The sequence below is a fragment of the Streptopelia decaocto genome (genome assembly GCF_964273445.1).
Source record: "Streptopelia decaocto genome assembly, chromosome: 3".
Classification (NCBI taxonomy): domain Eukaryota; kingdom Metazoa; phylum Chordata; class Aves; order Columbiformes; family Columbidae; genus Streptopelia; species Streptopelia decaocto.
Window position 1 is genome coordinate 55,799,568 of NC_138656.1, and position 19,945 is coordinate 55,819,512.

Here is a 19,945-nt window from a genome sequence, read left to right on the forward strand (position 1 = left end):
CACATTTTAGCAGACAGAGTATTTCCATCGCAACAAGGCTGGTGAAGGGCCTGGAGCACAAGTCTGATGAGGGGCGGCTGAGGGAACTGGGGCTGTTTAGCCTGGAGAAAAGGAGGCTGAGGGGAGACCTGATTGCTGTCTACAGCTACCTGAAAGGAGGTTGTAGCATGGAGGGTGTTGATCTCTTCTCCCAAGTAGCAAGTTATAGGACAAGAGAAGATGACCTCAAGTTGCACCAGGAGAGGTTTAGATTGGATATTAGGAAAAATTTCTTCATGGAAAGGGTTGTGAAGCACTGCAACAGGCTGCCCAGGGAAGTGGTGGAGTCACCATCCCTGGAGGTGATTAAAGAACATGTAGAGATGAGGTTCTTAGGGACGTGGTTTAGTGCTAGAGTTAGGTTATCTTTGGAGCTGATGATCTTGAGGGTCTCTTCCAACCAAAATGATTCTATGATTGTCAGCCGTGTAGAAAGTCGGTGTGCTGACACATAATCAAGTACTAATCTGGAGTGGTCCGGCAGCTCTCAGTAACAGCCCCTCTCCCAATCCTGTCTCCCTGACAGGGATTCCCCTTCCCTGGCAGCAGCTCCTGGCAGAGCTGGGGCTCTCCTGCCGTTCCTTAAGAGCTGTTGCAGCGCTTGCCTGTGCAACCCCATTTGTGTCTTGGTTGTGATGTCCATCCACATATCCTACCAATTGCAACAGTTCAGAAATGAGATAGTAGCTGTAATCTTCCATTTTCAGCTATAAGCCAGTCTCTAACATCAGTGCTGCTAGAAATACTAGGAATGCTTTAAAATTTTTTTTGCGTAGTGTTTGGTCATTTGTATGATGGAGTGTAACGAATAACACAGTCCTGTGGCTTTAATCACTTACAAATTTGCTCAAAATGGGTAGTATTTATTTTACTACACTCATCTAAACGATTTCTTAATGAAACCATTGCCGTTACGTACTCCATTTTAACAATTAATGTATTGCGATAATGAATATGTCATACAACATGAAAATTATTTCTATGTATGTATTAGTATTTAATAACATATTCAATACTTTGAGTATATTGAGAACAAGCACATTTTACATATTGTTTCAGTAGCTTAATGTAAAATACATCATAGGTACGAAGACATAAAAGGAGCCTTTGTAAGTTTAACATGTAGGACCATACAGCTATGGCACCTAAGTGACCATAACTTAATTTCTGTAAGAATTATCTTAGGGAAATAATTATATTTACATTTAGTTCCATAATGTAAATGTTATTATACATTTATCATCAGTATGATACAGTTGCATAATGCCACTTTGAAGGATTTTTTTTTATGCCACAGTGAAGCACTTTTATCCTCTGTTTGATTTTACCCTTATGTTTGGCTGAGTTTCTGATGCTTGGCTGTTTGAATAAGTGCCTAATTCTCTGAATTAGCCTGCCATAAATCACTGAAATACACTCATTAGCTCAATTTCCTGTGAACATGTTCCTGCTTTGTAATTTCTCCTATTTGTAACCTTTTTCAAAAACATCTTGTTTTTCCAGCATCTTGTTGGAATCAAGATCATTGTATCAAATGCAACTTGATTTTTGCTTATTTCTAGCAGGCTAAGCTCCTTTCTAGCTGAGTTACACTGTAATTAAATGTCTTACTTTGCATCTCAAGCTTTTAAAAATAATTCTTTGTATTATTGCTTGTAAGAAAAATCTTTAATGATTCAAATTGGGGCTTATTTTTGTAGCTCCTATGTGAAAACAGAAACCCAAAACTGCAGTTGCCCTAAAAGCCTTTTCTTGGCGGTGTACAGACATTGCTTTGTGCTCTTCATCTCCCTCCCTGAGCTGATTGTCCTTGTAGAGGCAGGAAAATGTCAAACCAGCCCTGGAGAACATTGATTTATATAATTGGTGTAGCCTCCAGTTTTGAAGTTTCTTCAGCCTGCTGAGATCCCTCAAAGTGTTTTAAAGTTAAGTGATCACTTGAATGTCAAACAGCACATTTCAGCATACTCGTGGTGGGGTTTGCTTTCCTTAGGTACTTCTTGTCTCTCTCTTAACCACAGTCCATTGGTCTGGGATGCACAGGCCGGAAACCAGTGACTTAGGCAGCTCATTATGCATATAATGCCGGCAGTTCTTTCTTTTCCGGATAAATACCATTTCTGCCCCAAAGAACACCCAGATGCCAGTGAGGTAGCTAAAGCCTGTGATGCCTCTGACCCTGGCTTACTGAGCAAGACGGGTTCTGCAGGGTAATGCAACATCTTGTTGCAAGTGCAGTAGGTGTGAAGGAGGAGTAATGAAAGGAGGTTTGCATCTTAAAGAAGCAAGTGATTTTTGAGGTCTGCTTACTCTACTAAACTCTGAATCTCATTCGTAATACAATTGGTGTGAGTGCAGTTTGGGTCAGTTGAGATTTGCCTTCATGAGAGTGTTGAATCTATATTGGTTTCCTTAGTCCAGTGTTCCATTTACTCCATTGGAATGCTATTTGGATTTTGTATTTCAGTTTTTTCACAATGCTTTGTACTCAATGCATCAAGAGCAGCCCACGGGTTTACTCTTACGATGTTGAAAAGTGAAAGGAAATGCCAGAAAAATAGAGATTTTTGTATCATAACCATCATTGTGAGTGACTCATTTCTTATTAATCTCTTTATTAAGATCTTCCACGGTTTTTCTTTGAAGTTCTAATTATTTCTCATTTTTTCCCCCACATTACAGTGAATATCTACTCAGTCTGTTCAAGAACAATGTGACTGTAGTATTCTCTGCAGCTAGAGTATGGATTAAATTGTATTCTTTACTGTGAATTGAACGAAGGAAGTAAAAGGAGAATCTGGCTTTACACCTTTCTGGGCTTTTTGAGTATAAATACACTCTCGGTTTGCACATGGGCATCGAATCTTGTCAAATACAGATTCAGTAAGGTGGTTTTTTTAAAATGTTGCTTGAAAAATACCAAGCTAGTAGGTTTTTTTCCATTGAGTCTTTTAACAGAAATCCTAATTTGTCCCAAATAGTAGGAAAGAGGCATTTTAGTACTTTTATTTATATCCACAAAGAAAGAAATTTTTTTAAGTCCATTTCCTTTTGTTAGAATTGGTTGTGTGAAGAACGTGCAAAGAGTACTTTCCACGCAGTGATATCTAGATTTGATGCCGTAGAGCAAGGATATCAAACTCCTTTGCCCCAGGGCCACATCAGCCTTGTGGTTGCCTTCGAAGGGCTGAATGTAATTTTAGGACTCTGTGAATGTAACTACTCCTACATTTATACAGTTCTAAAATTACATTCAGCCCTTCAAAGGCAACCGTGAGGCTGATGTGGCCCCCGGTGAAAATAAGTTTGACATCCCTGCCGTAGAGATTATGCTGTTTGTTTGGTGCTTTAATTGCCTTTATCAGGGCAGTGCAGTAGGTCCAGCAAGCATGTCTGGACAGGTCTCCCTCTGTGTGGGGCCAACGGTAGCAACTGTGTCATTCATAACCTTGTTTTGTCGCTTGTGCGTCTTGTATTCTTCTACTCCTTCACCATCTGGCCACCGTGTTACTGAGGGCATGTCAGTACAGTAAAATCTCACATGGTCCCTTCCTCCTCTCAGGAGCCCTACTTCTGAACTCTTCTTGTAGCAGAGAGAAGGAAAAGTTTTGCTGCTTCGAGATTTTCTGGGTCAGGCTACCCGACTCCCATTGAGACAGAAGAGAAGCAGCATTTGAATGTGTAGTGAATGGTAACTGGAGAGGTGGCAAGTGGGATGGCAGCTGAGACAGCCTGGTGGTGTGTAATGGGAGAGCATAAAGCCCACTCTCCACAGCAGAGTCAGGGGAATAAGGACATGGATGGGCTTGTGTACGGTCACTTTGTTCACGTGGCAAGCAAAGGAATACTTGTGGATATACCAAAGAAAACTGTGTTGCCTGCGTACAGCAAAAGAGAAATTTCATTGCATAGGTAACTACAAAGCAAATGGAAATTTGATTAGGTCTTTGAATACTGCTTACAAATAACAACTATGCATAGATTCAAAGGGTGGGAATTGAAGATTACTAAAAATAATCACCTTGAAAATAAGATACATAGTATTTAAAATTCTGTTAGAAATAAGAAATCAAGACCTGAATATGTATTAAGCTAAATAAATTTATTTTGATATACAATATGCTCAGAGGAAAAACTGTAATGGTTCTATCAGTGTGTTTAGGTGGTCATTTCATGAAGAGTAAACCTAGCTACAGGAGAAAACAAAATGAACACAAGATTAAATAAATTAACAAAATAATCTTTTTTGCCAATTTAAAGGACTTACAAAACAAAAATTAAAATAATTTCAACTTTGAAAGTCTATCTAAAGTTAATTTCACTTTTCCATGTTTTGCCCTGACACTGTAAATGCTAGACCTGAGGTTCCCTGGGCACCATCTCAGGCCACCATACCAGGGGACACCTGCAGCCCGGTGGCTGCATTCCTGTTCCACGTGCCCGGACTGTGGATACAGCTGCTCAGCAGCTCCGCCACCCATGTTTGGGATGTGCGCTGTCCTGGGAAAGTGCACGTTGCTATAGTGGTGGGGTGGGAAGGAAGGAGAAGGTCGTCTGTCCACCTCTTTGTTGGCCAAGTAAATGCAGGTGCAGAAAGCTCTCCTTCCTGTCAGAGCAAAGCACAAGCTTTCCCTGGGGTTTTCCAGGGCAGGATGTACTGCTCAGTGAATAGTATCAGTTTTCAAAGGTCAGCTTTCTTAAAGATACTTAAGGTATCAAGAAAATACTTCTTTTTTACATGTTCATGTCATTAGTTTGAGCCACCCACCCTACTGTTGCTCATCTGCCAGTGGACCTGCCCATAACAAAACCCCAGCAAGGTGATGTTTCCCAAATGAGTTTCTTTGAAACACGAAATCTCAGATTCATCCTGCTGAGAAACAGCTCTCCTGGCAACATGAAAAACCTTGAAGGAACTGCTGCTTCTCATTTCATTTTATGGCTCTCCCATCTTTCTTTTAAGATGCTTATAAAAATCTGAGACACCCAGGAGAAATCATAGTATCATTTGGAAGGAGTCAACAGAATTGCTTATTGTTATATCCAGTTCTCAGTCTCCAACATGGCAAATGTTTTACTGCCTAGAAAAGGGATGAGGTTTTGAGAGAAGGATCTGTGTATGTCTTCTATGAAACATTTGTATTTTACACTGTTACGCTGCAAATTTGAGCTTGCGTGTGAAAGTATGAAAGGAACTGACAAAGAAAAGAGTCTGCCTTACTGGGGGTTTTGTGGTTTTTGGGGTATCGTGGTTCCCCATCGTTGCTCCGGGCAAGTTCTATATCCCTAGCAAAAATATGTTATCCTAAAGCATTTCTCAAATATTCAATGCCAATACGACTAGGGCCACTAACTTAAATTAACTCAGAGATCACTGTGGAGAGCAAGGCTTAGTTATGATAGAAATTGTTCCCGGACTGTTGAAAAGTCTACTTCACCTGTTCCCCAAATTCCTGCCTGATGTCAAATGAAGCACTCAATAATTTCCGGTGACGTGTGGGGCCGTCAGCGCTGGTGTCAGGACCAGCTCCTCGTCCTGCTTGGCCAGTCTTCCCCCAGGGTGGGGAACACAGCCCTGGAACAGGCTGAGGAGCAGAGTCCGAGCTGTTTCCTCTGCCTCACCATCAGTGCTCTCCATGCTCATTAGATCAGGGGTATCAAGCTCATTTTCACCGGGGGCCGCATCAGCCTCGCGGTTGCCTTCAAAGGCAACCGCGAGGCTGATGCGGCCCCCGGTGAAAATGAGCTTGATACCCCTGCACCAGAGTATAAAGATTTTTTTAATAATAGGAAAAAATGTACTGCTCAAGTATGTAAACAGGTAGCTGGGAAAATAACCTTATGGTAGAATTGAGTCCAGATGAAGTATTTACAGTTAGATTAGATTCTCTTCTAGTAAAGATGGTTTGGAAAGTATTAGACTGTTCCTTGTTGGAGGCAGGTTGATGAATTTAAGAAAACTTATGACCAATTCCTGACAGCTCAAATTATGCTATTATAGAGCAGACGGCATGTTTTTTTCCTTTTTATGTGCAAGCTGATGGATGTTGTTTTGTTAGCTATTGATTGCATTATCTATAGTGGCCATCTGAAAGCAATAATTAAACATTACTTAAATATGGTATGTATTTTAAAGCTCTCCTGCCTTCTTTTGTCCACTTATTTAATCTTTGACAGTTTTCAGGATCAAACCATATTTGAAGAGGTTGAAGGTCAATGCTGATAAAAAGAGATAGCATAAAAATAATCCATTGGAGACATGAGCAGCTGTGAGAGTGCTCATTTAGGCACTCATCAGTGCTTTAACTGTCATAATAATAAAAGCCTTTTATTTCTCATTAATACTTTGAAAAGTGGATTGAACTGCTTCGCTTGTTGATTGTGTTAACCACTCCTTTTATGACTAATATGAAATTTAAGAATCTAGATACTAGTCCAGCAAAGTCTATAAAATGTGACTAGTCTGACTGGAATAACTGCAATTTCTTATATGCTTAAATTTAAACACATGTGATTGCATAGTTGCAGTAGTGCCTATTTGAAAGGCAATAAATAAGGCAAATATGGAGAAAAAAAATAATGTAAGCAACAGTTGTAAAACATAAAAGATGAGTTTAAAAACAATACTTATGTAAACTTGATTGTTAGTTTACTTGGTGGAAGCGTGATTGGTAGAGCGGTGATAAGTTTTAAAGTCTGATACGGTTAAACACACCACTAGTTTGTCCTTTTGTTCAGTTCATGTTTCTGTTTCCCAGTTTTCTGTTTTCCTGACACTGTAGTTCAAGGTAGATGCTCTTGTGAAATGTTTTGTTTTTCTAATGAAACTTTTTTTTTTCTGTGCTAGAATGTGCGATGCTATTCAATTTTTTAAAAAACCCAGCATTTCATGGAACTGGGTTGATTTCCCTAAGTTTCATGTTACAATGTTATACAGAAACTGCCCTCCCAACAGCAAGCTCTTACTTGATGGAGTTATGTTTGGCAAATTGGAAAATATTTCACATAAAGGAGTTTAATCTTCTGAAATACACTGTGCATTATCTTTTCACAAATAGTTTCTTGAGATTCTCCTTCCTCCCATCTGCTTTCAGCGGAACTTCGCATTTTTGATAGAAGCAGAAGGCAGATTGTCCATTAGCACTGTGAAACATGATACCTTCCTTGGCTTTTTAATTAGGTTTTAATAAAGCAAGTATGTTTTCCAGGTTGCAGGATTTTTAACTGAGACAGATTTTAGTGATGTTTTGTTTACATTTAGTAACCTGTGTTTTATTACCTACAAATGAGTGTCCATAAACCTGGGTATTGTCTGAGCAAATATCTTGTCACCAAGATCCCTGAAGTTTTAATTACGGTCTTCCCAATATCTGACTGTATTTAGTCCAATATGATATTTAGCTTTACTCTCTTAAACAGACTAAAATTTACAGCACTTTTAAGTCCATATTGGACAGTCAGGACATAGATGTAAATAGCTATGCATCCTTAATTTGTCTCCTTATCTGATTTTATTTTATATGAACTTTGAAACTGTATTATTGAACTACTGCAGTGTTTAAACAAAAGAAGACTCACACAAAGACATGATTTGTATGGAAGTTGCTATGCAAAATAAAGCTGCATTGTAGTTGCCTCCAAAAATCAATGTGTCATCACATTAAAAAAGGACTCCTCTACCATAATAATTACTTTTGCTTTGCACAATATGAAAATTCCATTTTATTCTTGCTCTTGAAAAATTTTTTATTCAACACAAGAAACAAATGCTTCTACTTTTATCAGGTTTCTTTTGCTTACAATTGTATAACTATGAAGGTAATCAGTTACAAGACGTGGCAATCTGACCTTCATGCTAAAAACAAGGTAACTTCAACCTAAGAGGCTACACAAGCCTGTCGTTGCCTTCCTTTTGGGGCATCTGTTCATCCCAAGTGTGATACAGAGCACAGTATAAAGGCACAGTTTTTCAAAACCACAAATTTTGTTCCCTGGCAGGTGGGTGTAAATCCTGATGAAATTGCACCTGGGAAGTAAAGCATATTGTGAATCAAAATGTTTGATGGTTCCTGGTAGTTGTGCTGAAATCAGCCTATCTAGGATTAGATTATGACAGAAAAAGCATTCTGTGCCTGCTTATAAATATGCACTTAGATGGTCTTTCATGTTGGTTGTCTCTGTCTGTTCCCACAAAGTCTGCTATGTCTTATGTTCAAGCTTCCCTTTAGTCTAAAACCACCCAGCTCTTGCACACACCATCACCTTATTTCTCAAGGTACTTAAGCTGGTACTTAACTTTGTGTCCAAAGATTTTAACTTGAAATAGTTGAAGTACTATGCTGATAAAGGCTGTGTTCTTTTTGAATCATGGCCAGTTTTACAAATGTGCTGTTTTATCTTTCAGCCTCTCATGCTAAGATATTTGTAAAATAAACCAGTAAGGTCACAAAATATGGAATTTTGTGGTGGTTAGAGTTTTGTGCCTGCTGGTTTTCTGTAAATTCCTTCTTCCTTCTCCTTGTTTTGCAGAGATCAGAAGAAAGTATGATATTAACTTCCATAAACCTTGATCCCTCATTGCATCTTTATTTTTCTCGGTTTTTCTCATCACCTGAGCATTTTGACTAACATGCTACTGTTCCCTTGCTGTGCATTCCCCATTTCAGAAGAGAAGCATCCCTGCTTTATTTCTTGCTGGAAGGGATCTAGGGCTCTCACTTAAATGATTTATCAACAATACAATTTCAGAATCATCAGGGGAATCAGGCATTTCTATCTCTGTTGACACCCTGTCTTATATATATCACTAATCCACAATAATATTACCCATTATATGAATTACAGCTTAATGGGAGCTGGACTGAGCGCTCTAAAGTTAAGATCTCATGTGGTTTACTGTAGGCTTGCAATGTGATACTGAACAAATTGCTTCATGTCTCAGTGTCTTGGGTTTCCATTCATGATAAAGGGATGACAGCAATATTTCCTTTTTCAGTTCTTCCTCTTTTCTCTTCTGAGCGTGATCTTTTAGCTGAGGATCTTTTTTGTATGTGTCAGGTTTTGTAACAGAAGTGCTAGGAACAGACTTGGGCCCTACTGCCACTGCTGGCAACAGCAGGTTTTGTGATGCCTTCTCATGTAACGTCCTGCGTGCTTTCAGAGAGACTTCGACTGAACTGGTTAGGAAAGACAAGGATAAGATGCGTTGATGTAATTTGGGAAGTTACGGGCAACTTTTCTGTCTTTGGAAGCTCATGTTTCTTTTCGGTATCCTCAGTCTCTAGTTAGGGTAGTTTCTTCAGCGATTATGCCACCATAAATGTCTGTAACAATTGTTCAACTTGCAGCAATCTAAAGATGACAGGGTACATGGCAGAAAGAGGAATATTTACTACATACATAGCATTTAGCTGGTGCTGGCATCCCGTGGAGAGATTGAAGTAGGTGCCCAAAAGGTCTGTCTTACAAAATTAAGAAAAGCAGGCATTTTATAGGAGTTGGTCATGTGCCACTTAGCTACACCATTGTATAAAGAACTCACCTTCAGAGTTATTCTCCTTTGTGAGTCATCGTTACCCATGCACATGTGGACTGCAGAGTCTCTAGAGTGACTGAGGAATCAAAGGACAGAATAGTTCTTACAACTGTTGTTTTTTAGGTCATTTTTAGAATTACAGGTGCACCCCCCAGAAGTGGTTAAGGCTGAAAACAATTGTTAAATTTAAATAAATTTTAAAGGGCATTAGGGAATCAAATGTTAATGTTATCTCACTACATTTGAAAATAAATAGAGGGTAATCAGGATGTTGCATTACAAACGTTTCTGTATCAGTACTCTACTACTTCTTTTATATTGTTCTTGTTTTGTTTTGTTTTTCTTGCAGGGACCATTAAACATTCAAATCTGAATTTCTGTGAACGGTACAGTTTCCTTAGTTCTATACATTTGTAAGTAAAACCTAATGTAATTACAGTAATTTTGACATCGTAGTAGGAAAATCATGTAAATCATCATTAAAAATCATTGAAGTATGAACTTTTTTGTTATTCTACCTTAAGGAACTTTTTCAGAAAGCTGTTAGGCTTGGCAGGAAAGCAGAAAGAACAACTGAGTAATTGATAGGATCTGTTTAATTCTATTTATGCATGAATTTGATTTTTCTAGGGCAAGATCTATAGTCTACATTATCATGTGAGGAAAAAGTTTCCACATATGCAGTATGTTATCCATTCTTTACAAGTGATCAAGCGTAAGAGCAGGCTTTTGGCTATGTTTGCATCACCCTCCATTTTATTTGTTTGTTTGTTTTTAATGGAGAATAGTTTGTTTTTAGAGGTAATTTTGTTTAAGGCTAAAACACTGACAAGGTAGCATGGAAATGTTTAGTTCTGCACTCTGGTTGCACACGCTGTAGTTTTCTTTTAAAGCCTGTTCAACTCATTTCTCCAATGGCTGCACAGCAGCGTATACCTAATTATTCTGTGTCCATCCCTATCCACCAGTGAAAAGGGCTGTTAGCAGCTAAGTTGGAGTAAATAAAATTATGCCTGGGTATGACCAAGTTAAACAAGTCAAAGAGTGCACAGTGGTGAATAAGCGGGTTCTCTCTGCTACTTACAGCCAATTGAATTAATTAGTGAAATGGATTTGGGAGATCTATCCCTTATCCTGCAGGCTCCATCCGTCCTGGCAAGCATCTCAAGACAAATGACAGTCATGCACATAATGGTTTTTAGTCTCTTTGATGGAAAGCTCTGATCTGTGCCTTGTTTCTATGGCTAAGCATGAGGCATAAGGCTGGATGGGAACTCGCACGGGATCACCCAGGCTGTGTGCCTGCTTTCGGGAAGGATCAAGCATATCATCTTTCATCTTGACAGGTGTTTGTCTCAATCTCTGCCATCACTTCCGGTGACATCATTACATGTAATACCTGTAGATAACCTACTGGTAGGCTGATCATCCTTGCATTAGAAAGCTTTTCTCTGCAACTGCATAATAATTCTTGTTTTATGTATGATCGACATGGAGAACAATTAGTCACAGTCCTCTTCTCATAACAAACTTTTACATATTTTGAATATGTTATCATGTCTTCTCTTAGTCTTCACTTTTTCTAGACTAAACAATCTAATTCTTTCAGCCTTCCCTTGTTCTACATCTTTTATCATTTTTTGTGGCTTTTACCTGGACTCCATCCAACTGTCTCCTTCCTCTGACAGCCTGGTAGGCAAAGCGGGACACTAATGCAGTCAGGGCCTTGCCACTGCTAGTAGGGGAAGAATAATTACTTGATTTCTTTACAATATTACTATGAGTATATATCAGGCTGCCTTTTACTGCAACTGGATATCATCCTGATTTATAATTTGTTTACAGACCGCTATAACTCCCCTGCAGATCCTTTTTGCAGTTCAATTGCCTAGCAAGCTTCCTTTCTATACTTGTGCATTTAAATTATCATTCTATGGTAATTTGCTTTTCTTTTTATGGATCTAATGCATTAATTTCAGAACATTTATCCAAATTACTGTTATCACAGTGAATTCTAATCCAATCTTGTAAACTGCCTGAAACATCACCCCGTTTTATATCGCGTCAGATTTTACAAATCTCTTTTATCACCAAAGATCCTCAAATACACAAGGCATCAGAATTACAACTCCCGTGCTCTGAAAAACTTGATGAAACGTCTTTGGCTGTGCCCACCTCTCTGGTGAGCAAGCAGGAGTTATGTTGTAGGACGTACTCAAACTTTTCTCTGCTTGTCACTCTGCCGGTGTTCAGCGACCCAAGGTAGCTGACACTTCAGCCACCAGAGGCAATGCTCAGATGCTGAATTAGCCTGTGCGGAGCTCCAGGTGTCGGCACCAGTATTCTCTCAGGCAGAGCTTATTTTGAACTAGCAATGTTGTTCTATGCTGTATTGCTTTTTCTAAGGTATTTGCAAGGTTTTTTTCTTATTCTTCTCATTCTTTCTTTTCCCTGTGTCTTTGCATTGTGAATTTTTTGCAGTTCTCCCAACATGCTAAGCTGTGGGTACTTACTGATAGCTTTTAAATTACTCCTTTGGGGCATTAAGGTAATTAAACATCTCCTGGCATAGCATACTGCTCACTCACTCTGTTCTGGGTTAATTGGCTGCTGTGCCTTTAGCGTTGCCCTTCTGTAAACTTGTCCTCTCATCTGAACCCTCCCACCCCTGGATTGCCTTTGCCTGGGGGTGTCCTGGGTTAGTCCCTGGAGCTGGCTGCAGATGCGTTCCCTGCACTCACCCAGCATTTGTGTGCTCTTCCTTTCCTAGGAACCAGGAAATCTCATGGTTTCTAATCACTTTCATTTGATTTTCTTTTCATCTCTAAATTCTTAACAGTTCTTCTACAAAACTAAAGTTAGAACACCACCACCTGTGCAATGTGTTTTATCACTTTATGGCCTGCCAGATTACTTCTTCAGCAAATACCTGAGTATCTTTTTCTCCAGGAGAAATAAGAGGTGTTCAATCCCAAACTTTGTCTGTATTCTACTTTTGAAAGCCTGAGCTTTTGTGTGCTTTCATGGAAGAGTTCTTTCATCCAGGAAGCCAACAGAACACTGTTTTGGTTGTCTTCACTGCTTGAACTATTCAGGGGAATATTTTTATGAGCTACCAATCTAATCCTTTCTGCAAAGCAATTGCAGCTAAAAACTGAGCCTAAAAATGGAAGCCTAACGTTGCTTTAAAATGTATTCTGCAGCTTTGTAAAATACACCTGAAAGAAACATCCTGAGGAACCTACAATGGGTTCTGTGCCTCATCAGTGTAATGGCAGCCACAAAGAGATGAGGTATAACCAGCTACGACCTTACCCTTGTGACAGGTAGTCACCATGCAGCATAATAAATGTAATCTTCCCTGCGCAGCAAAGTAGAGCTAAATCTGACAAAGACTTCTGCAATCTATATGAATGTAAAAAAAAAAAAAAATATATATATATATATATAAATATAGTGAAGAAGACAAACCCAAACTCTTTATGGCAGAACACCCAATGCGAGTGTTGGTCTCAGAGTTATAACCTTATGGTTGATCTGTCTCTTATGGGCCAAACTGCAGCCCCACATCAGCAGCCTTTTTTTCGTTTGGGAAAGGATGTGTGTGGTTCAGCTATTTGAGCATGCTTCTTGTTTTCTTTGTTTAAAAGCTGTTCTGTAAAAGTTATTTCAGACTTCTGTAAATGGATGACAAACAGCCACATTTTAGCTAGACCAGAACTTTCTTAATAGCTATTTCTTACCCTGCTATGAGTGCTATTTCAGTAGCTCTGTGGGTAACAGCAGCATTTTTCTCTCTTTGGAGGCTCCAAATATTAGAATTATTTTGGAGGAGTGGTTTTGGATTCAGTTTGTATTGGTACTGATAGGTTATATATCTTGGGTATTATATAATGCCTGTAATTTAAGAGTCCACAAAGAAAACAAAACATTTATTATATTCTGAGGCATTTCCAGGGAGTGAATAACTATGATTAACTGAATAGACCATTAGCTACCACTATTACTCTGCTCAAATGCAGCTGAAATAGCATTTCTTTATTGGTAAAAATATTTGGCAACACTGCACTCACAAAGAAAAAAAAAAAGAACTTTGCAAATGACATTTTTGGAAAGTCTTCCACATTCTTAGGAATCTCCAAATAAGTTGTATTTAAAGGCACCAGACTCAATTTTCCTAGACTGAAACTGGTCAAGAAATATAATAAGTATAGACTGAAGGTGAATATTATATTTCCCCAGTCTTATGCCCACATATTTAGGAATTCAATAATTAACATAGCTATGGGGATAAAGTTTTCTTTGGATTGAATAAGTCTTCTCACTCAATTATCTCAATTATATTGTATGTATTTACTTCTGGTTAGATGTGTTTTTTCTCTGCAGTACCTATGTGTTTCCAGCTATTTATATCACATGTTCTACAATTAGAGAAAAAAAATACATGCTGATTCATTTTATAATAGCAGAGTTACTAATGAAATACTGATAGCAAGATTTTTCTATTAGTGCTATGAGCCACAGAGCACAACCTAACAGTTAGTAAATTAATTACTATTTTTTCATTCCTGATTGTTGGTGGCTTTTTGTTGCTGTTGGTTTGGTTTTTTGATTTTTTTGTTTGTTTTTCAATGCTATTTTGTCATTTAGATCTTTCTAGTGTATCTTAAACACCTTTTATTGCAAAGTCTTGTTTTATTTACTAAGAGCTTTGCTTACAGTAAAGGAATTTTCCTTTGCGCTGAATTTTGTTCAAAAGAAGAAACAGAGTATGTCTTCAAGGCAAAACTAAGGGTCTTGAGAATATTTTTGAATTTAATATTCTTAACAGCTTAATCTGGTTAGACATCAACTATCCTCTGAAGTTTCTTTATCTTCCTCTGCCACAAACAACTTATTAATTTATTTTCATACTGCATAATATCAGATCTCTTCAGAAATGTTGGTGGTAGTTAGAGTAAAAAAAAAAAAAAAAAAAGTTATAGTACTTAGGAAGAATATTTCTGGTTTAAATCCTTTGGTGAACAGGAATGATATGAATTTGGCTACGTTGCTCTCTGGAGATCCCTGGCATCCAGAGCAGGCGGCATTCCTCTGCTGACTGGAGCTGATAGATAACTTTCTGTAGGTTGGGTGGTCTATGATGGATCTGAGGAACAAAGACTCTAGCTCTAGTGACTGTCTCTTTTAGGAAAAAAAATATTGTTTCTGCACAACTGAAGTTGAATTTTACTTTATTTTTCCCATTTCTTGAAAAAATAGTTTCCACTGACAATAGCATGTACGAAAATGCTAGATTTTTAAGGACCTAATATTGAATGCCTGACAACTTTGGAACTTCATGGGATTTTAGAAATGGCAAAAGGGATCATTTTAAAAGCAGTGATATCAAGCAAATGCAACTACCATTGTTTAAAAAAGAGTTCAAAGTCTTTGTTCATCAGAGATAATGGAGAAGAATAGTAGTGATGGAGAAGTTTCTGTGTTGACATGAAGACTTCTTGGTCTGTATTTAGAAGGGAAAGGTAGGCTCAGACACTGGTAAAATAAATTCTCTTGTCTTCTCCATTAAGATTTCTTTTGATTATTGCAGTAGTGTGAACATACTGCTTACTTAAGCATTTTCCTAATTATCGTAATTATTTATATAGAACTATTTTAGTTTTTTTATTATGGAGGATAGTAAAAATTTAATTTTATTTTAAGAGCTAGTTTTAGGCATTCAAAAGTGTCTGAAATGTAATATGAGTGAATGCAAAAACAAAAGCTATTGAACAGTTCACCCAGTTAAACCTCTAGTATGGATTTAATAGTAAGTCAGTGAGAGACCATAGCTGGCATAATAGTGGCCAATAGTCTTCAACAGGCACAAGAATCTTGCCTCTGTCCTGGTGCTCTGTCATTCCATAATGATTATCTGAGGTATTTTTATATGTTGTGGTATTTGATTGGAATAACTGAACTGGATGTGTGGCAACACCAATATAGATTCAACCAATGTTTTTAGAATTTGCAGAGAGACAGCTGACTAGAAAACTGAGCTAATGATCTGGAAGAAAATGACCTACAGGAAGAGCATCTTCTGCTTGTTTAATGCTGGACAGATCTACCATCAATACAGACATATTTTTAGAATAACAAGATTATAAGAGTAAGAGGCATTCTGTTTATAAATTTATAAATTTTAAGTAAAGGTGCCAAAATATTTTTAGTGCCAGGCCCGACAAGATAGAATCAGCACTGGAAGTATTGGCTTTCTGATCAACAGCAGCTAAGGTCACAGAGAAGCCACAAGTAGTGACAGATCATAACTTGTACCTAAAATAAAGTTATTTAAGGGATTAATTAAAGCCAAATATAAATAATTACATGTAAATGCATAGGGATATTTTCAGGCAATTTTTAGATGTTTAAGAGAAACTCTAGATTTCAAGGTTCACCTTTCATGGCTATTCATACATTTCTAATTCACCAGAGAGGCAATTCCTGCACTGCGGCTATTGGAAATGGTGTTTCCCCTGCAGACTGAGAACTGCAAAGAGCATGTGGGAAGGAAGCTGATGGTTTCCACCGCATACCTAAAGCCAGGCAGAAGACACAGTTCTTAGCAGAGGGGCATGTAGACACAGCAAACAGATTCATTCTGCAGACTGGTAAATCCCTAGCGGGCAGCTGCAGATGGGTACTTTTCAGCCAAAGGAGATGCTGAAAGACCAGGATGAAATTTAGTAGTACAAATATAAAGTCAGGCATTTAAAAAAATAAACACAGTTTCTGCAATTACTTTTTTGGAGACAGTAAAATGAGGGCAAACCAAAGTATGTTTATTAGCTGTGAGATGTCTCTGAGCCATTGATGTAACACAGATGTGTTTTAAAAAAAAAAAAAGTTAAAATGCTATCTTAGGATGTATCAAGCAACGTATCTCCAGGAGAGATAGTGAAGTTATCAGTACCTTTGTCATAGACGATAAAATTGTTTAGGTTGGAAAAAGACCTTTAAGATCATCAAGTCCAATGTTAAGCTATCACTGCCAGGTCCATCACTAAACCATGTCTCTAGGCACCACGTTTACATGTCCTTTAAACACCTCCAGGCATGATGACACCGCTGCTTGCCTGGGCAACCTGTTCCAATGCCTGAAAACCCTTTTGGTGAATAAATTTTTCGTAATATACAATCTAAACCTCCCCTGGCGCAACTTGAGGCCATTTCCTCTTGTCCTATCACTTGCTACTTGGGAGAAGAGACCAACACCCTCCATGCTACAACCTCCTTTCAGGTAGTTGTAGACAGGGATAAGGTCTCCCCTCAGCCTCCTTTTCTTCAGGCTAAACAGCCCCAGTTCCCTCAGCTGCTCCTTGTAAGACTTGTGCTCCAGGCCCCTCACCAGCTTCATTGTTCTTCTCTGGACACATTCCAGCACCTCAATGTCTTTCTTGTAGTGAGGGGCCCAAAACTGAACACAGTATTTGAGGTCGAGCCTCACCAGTGCAGAGTACAGGGGGATGATGACTGCCCTGGTCCTGCTGGCCACACTATTCCTGATACAAGCCGGGATGCTGTTGGCCTTTTTGGCCACCTGGGCACACTGCTGGCTCATATTCAGCCAGCTGTTGATCAGCACCCCCAGGTCATTTTCCACCAGGCAGCTTTCCAGCCGCTTTTCCCCAAGCCTGGAGTGTTCATGGGGTTGTTGTGACCCAAGTGCAGGACCCAGCACTTGGCCTTTTTAAACCTCAAACATTTGACCTCAGCCCAATGATCCAGCTGTTTCAGATCCCCCTGTATGGCCTTCTACCCTCCAGCAGACCAACACTCACACACAATTTGGTGTCATCTGCAAACTTACTGAGGGTGCACTCAGTCCCTTCATCCAGATCATTGATAAAGAGATTAAACAGAACTGGCCCCAATACTGATCCCTGGGGAACACCACTTGTGACCAGCCACCAACTGGATTTGACTGTTCGCTACAGGTCTTTGGGCCTGGCCATCCAACCAGTTTTTCAGTCAGCGAAGAGTACACCCATCCCAGCCATGAGCAGCCAGTTTCTCAAGGAGACTGCTGTGGGCAATGGTGTCAAATGCTTTACTGAAGTCCAGGTAGACAACATCCGTGGCCTTTCCCTTATCCACTAAACAAGTTAGTCAAGTGGGACCTACCTTTCATAAACTCATGCTGACTGGGCCTGATCACCTGGTTGTGTTGGACATACCACGTGATGGCACTCAGGATGATCAGCTCCATAACCTTCCCTGGCACTGAGGTCAGACTGACAGGCCTGTAGTTCCCCAGATCTTCCTTCCAGCCCTTCTGGCAGATGGGCGTCATGTTTGCCAACTTCCAGTCAACTGAGACCTCCCTGATAAGCCAGGACTGGTCATAAATGATTGAAAGTGGCTTGGTGGGCACCTCTGCCAGCTTCCTCAGTACCCTTGAATGGATCCCATCCAGACCCATAGACTTGTACACATGTAAGTGGTGTAGCAGGTCACCAGCCATTTCCCCTTGGATTATTGTGGCTTCATTCAGCTGCCTGTCCCTGTCATCCAGCTCAGGAGGATGTGTACCCAGAGAAAACTGGTCTTACTATCAAAGACCAAAGCAAAGAAGTCATTAAGTACTTCAGCCTTTTCCTCATCCTTTGTCACTATGTTTCCCCCTGCATCCAATAAAGGATGGAGATTCTCCTTAGCCCTCCTTTTGTTGTTCCTGTTTTCATAGAAACATTTTTATTGTCTTTTACAGAAGTAGCCAGATTAAGTTTTAGTTGGGCTTTGGCCCTTCTAATCTTCTCACTGCATAACCACACAGCACCCTTGTTGTCCTCCTGAGTTGCCTGCCCCTTCTTCCAAAGGTTATAAACTCTCCTATTTTTCTTGAGTTCCAGACAACTCTCTCTGTTCAGCCAGAATCCTCTTCTTCCCTGCTGGCTCATCTTTTGGCACACAGGGACAGCCTGCTCTTGCACCTTTAATATTTCCTTTTTAAAGAATGTCCAGCCTTCCTGGACTTCTTTGCCCTTCAGAACAGCCTCCCAAGCGACACTGTGAGCCAGGCTTCTGAACAGGTCTCTATAGGATCAAGTGTGTCTCATCACTCATGTTAAAGAAAGATTAAATCAAACTGGAAGACTCAGAGGCAAACTAGGGAAAGAAGAAGAAAACTAAGAGGCAAAAGGATGGTGACAGATGTTAACTTAATCTAGTGAAAGAAAATCTGGGAAAGAGACTGTGCTCATGGTCTCTTTAGCTGCCTTCAAGTAGCACACATGCGAAAAAAAGCCAGAAAATCTGCTTATTGTAGACACAAACCTCAGGGATACAAATTGGTCATGAATAAATGTAAGCTGCAAATTAGAAAAATATATTCTAGCCATCAGAGCAATGAATTTCTGGAACAGTAAGCAAAAGGACATTAAAAAAGAAAAGAATAAACAACTTTTAGGATAAAGCTTAGTCAGTTAATGGAAAGTAATAGGAGGAGCCCACACGCAAAGACTTTTCTCTCTCCTATTCCCCTGCTTTGCACTCCTCCTATTCCACATAGCAAAGGACTATGAAAAGTTTTGTATGCTCCTGAGATGGCCTTTGGGAACCAGACATTTGTAGGTATTCACTGAGGTGGATGCAATAGTGAAAAAACAAGATGACACATCGGCTGTAAGAGAGAAGAAAAATCTAGGGATTTTGGTTGTCTTGGGATATCCAGAAGCCATTGGCGTGATACAGCCTGACAAATGCTGGTGAGGTGTAAGAGCTCAAGTCCATTTCAGGGTAGGGATGCTGATTTGGGTTTCAGCTTGCTTCTTCCACATTGCTGGAAGCCCAACCATCAGTTAGTGCTGTGAGACAGTACAGGGAGCTGCTCTGTGCTGCTGGCGAACAATTTGTTAGCTGATGCCAGCTGATATTCAGTGATTGTGCAATGACTTTTTACCTACTATGTCCCAGTGTGACCAGTTATGGGAATGCACCAGCTCCACAACTGGGAGGCAGCAACACCTGACCTGCCTGTCAGCCAAGAGAGGTGCCGACAGCGAGCACTCCCTGTCCCTGCTGTCTCAGGCTAAAAGCAACAGTTTGGGACAAATTCCATTCACCTGGGCACTGCTAGCAAACAGCCCCCTAAATCAGACACAGCCACACATAGGCTGCCCTGCCCTGCAGGGTGAAGAGGTCCAGGTTAGTTTAAGGCTTATCCCACAGGACTGATGCAGCACAGGAGCAGTCCTGCAGGCAAGTCCCGGCTTTCTCCTGGGATGTGTAGCTGTGTGGTGGGGAGGCTCTCACCATGGGTACCAGCTCTCGGCACTGCCTGATACTGTGAGCCCATCCTCCCTGCTTCAGCGCAGCACTAAAAGGTTC

At 39.8% G+C, this 19,945-nt stretch overlaps 1 protein-coding gene across 4 annotated transcripts in view; it reads left to right on the plus strand.

Moving 5' to 3' along the window:
• Positions 1-19,945, plus strand: part of SCAF8 (SR-related CTD associated factor 8) — a 120,937-nt gene that overhangs the window by 64,398 nt on the left and 36,594 nt on the right. Inside the window, exon 21 of one of the 4 annotated variants that reach the window (XR_014183793.1) lies at positions 9,924-9,987. The exons of the other annotated variants lie outside the window; for them this stretch is intronic. The gene's annotated coding sequence lies outside the window, so the exon portion shown is untranslated. The remainder of the gene's footprint in view (positions 1-9,923; positions 9,988-19,945) is intronic. 4 annotated transcript variants of the gene reach the window in all.